Below are 2,837 nucleotides of genomic sequence, written 5' to 3'. Positions count from 1 at the left end.
ACCATTAAACCTTCAACATATTTTAAAATCCTACTGTTTTAAAACTCATAAAAAAACTTGAATGCAAGACTTGATCCTTTCTTGTAGTATACTGAGTTACCCATACTCGCCTTCACTTATTTAAGATATTAGTACCTGACTCAATCTTAATTTTAATGGCCACTCCCTCTGCCCATAGATATAATTCCAACATCCTAACAGACAACTCATCCAACATTCAGATATTTCAGTTCTCTGGGGGCTTCTTCCTTTAACTATTTTCTCTGCCGTTTTTTTTGTAAAATGTCTTATATATAAACACTGGAACTTACTAGCAGCCAATGTGTATCCACCCCTGAAATTAATAATGTCAATGATATTTACTAGAACAAGATAATCCACCCCTCCCAGTTACCCTCAACACAATTTTACTCTGACTTTATCATGGATTACAGCTTGATTTCTTTTTTTTTTAAATTTATCAATTATGGTTCCTTATCCATCAACACTGCTTTGTTTTCTCTCTCAAGATAGCAGGTATTTATAATCCATTGTTTCTATTATTGCCTTTGTGATAACCTACTATTTTCTTCTAACATCTGTATCAGTAAAAGACACAACTATATACTTAGTGGTCCTGTATTTACACTATTTTTGTTCCTCATATCCTGTGAATCATCAGGTCCTTGAGTTTATCTTGTAAATGTACTATGAATTGTTATATTTCTCCCTATTTGCACTCTCATCCCAATGTTTGAAGCCATCCTCACCGCTCACCTAAACAATATGAACCACACATGGAAGTACAATATGCAAAATGTATAAAATATAGGTCAGTAACTGTGGGTATAGTGAAATTCTTTTGAACTGTTCCATTTGATGGTCATGTTTATTTTGTATTTTTATTTTCATACTAGTGTAGGAATCGAGGGAACACATAGTTTGTGTGATTGACAATGCCTACAAGGTAAACGGCCTTGTGTTAGTGCCATACTGATTTGATATTGGGAATTAATTGCAAGGTAAAATTAGTTTCTTCACTGCATCAGTTTTTAAGATTCTAAACTTTTTGTCACACTGCAGTGAGTAATCGTTTTCTTCTTAATTAACAGATATTTTTTGAGCAGTTTTAGGTTTATAGAAAAATTGAACTGAAAATCCAGTCTCCATGTAACCTTTCTCCCAACCTCCTTGCACAGATCCCCCTATTATTAGCATCTTGCTTTAGTGTAATATATCTGTTATAATTGATGAACCTATACTGATGTGTTATTATCAAACTATAATTTACATTAAAGCTCACTCTGTGTTGTACCTTCTACTGGTTTTGACAAATGTGTAATGACATGATTCAATCATTACAGTATCCTACGGAATAACCCTAAAAAGTCTCCCATGCCACCTATTCATCCCTCCATTCTTCTCCCTGGACTCTTGGCAACCACTGGACTTTTTACTTTCTCCATAGTTTTATCTTTCCCGAAATGACATGTAATTGGAATCGTGTATAGCTTTTTCAGACTAGCTTCTTTCACTTAGCAAAACACATTCAATTTTCCTCCACGTCCTTTCATAGAGTGATCTTTTTAAAATGAAAAGCATATCATGTCACTACCCTGTTTAGAATGCCTTGATGGGTTTCCATTGTTCTAAAATAGAGCCTAAAACCCTTAAGAATGTCTCAAACTCTATTACTCAAAGTGTGGTTTGTAGAAAAGAAAACACATCTTCACCTAAGAGTTTATTTTAAATATAGATTCTCAGGAGGCACTCTGGTAATACTGAGTCATCATCAACATATTGGCAGGATCCCAGGGGGACTCAGATGCTCACAGACATTTGAAAGTAATGGTTTTATAGGCACTCAATGATCTTTTTCTTCTCCTTCTTTCTAGCCCTGCTGTGAACCACCTTTCCATCTGTAGCTACTGAATCACAAAGAATTCCAGGGTTTTAAAAATAAAAACCTTTATTTTTCTTCAGATAAATTAAAAAAATTATAAAGGGTTTTTATTTCAATAATAATGATGAAGATAATAAAATAGTAATAATAAAGAGTTCTATTTTTAAAGTCATACAAACTTCCTTGTGGCAAATTTCTTTGACTTTTATTTTTTAAAGCACTTGAACGTTTTAACTATTTTTATTATAATAAAAATTTATGCAAAATGTATGAGTGTTTAATGAAAATTTTCACTTTCTTTTTTCTTTTAAAAGTAATCTAAAATATTTGAATCTGTATAGACGTTTAGTCCTATATTTACATTTTTAAATACAGACTTCATATTTATTTGCTACACAGTTATTCCACCTAAAAAACAAAAACCAGAAAGCCATATATGTTTCAATAAGAACAAAAGGCATAACAACTTAGTCACTTCAAAGCTCATCTGGCTAACTTCTATCTACCTAACAGATAACAGCTAAAAGATAATTTCCTCAGGGAAGCCTACTTTGAACTCATCAGCCAAGGTTAGAACCTGCCATTATATCCTTTATTGCTCCATAGTATCCTTTGTAATAAAATACTTGATATTTTTGTGTATGTCAATGTCCCTGCTAGACTGTAAATCTTATTGGGAATTTAGAATAGAGACTATCTCTGTCATATTTTCTGCAGCATCCTCAGGATCTGGGACACTGCTTAACTCACACGTAATGTAACAGATAAATATTTTCTTGGTAAATGAAATGCAATTGCTGTGTGATGTCAGTGCATATTATTACTCAACCCTTAGAACTTTAACATCTATATCCACTATCTTGTACAAAGAACATCGATTTCTAGAATTAAATATTTCCCATTGCTTTGAAAGGAAGAATATAAATATGTTTCTTCCTAAAAAGATTATAATATA

The sequence above is a fragment of the Hipposideros armiger genome, unplaced genomic scaffold (assembly GCF_001890085.2).
Source record: "Hipposideros armiger isolate ML-2016 unplaced genomic scaffold, ASM189008v1 scaffold_1019, whole genome shotgun sequence".
Classification (NCBI taxonomy): domain Eukaryota; kingdom Metazoa; phylum Chordata; class Mammalia; order Chiroptera; family Hipposideridae; genus Hipposideros; species Hipposideros armiger.
Note: the sequence above shows the minus strand (reverse complement) of the source record.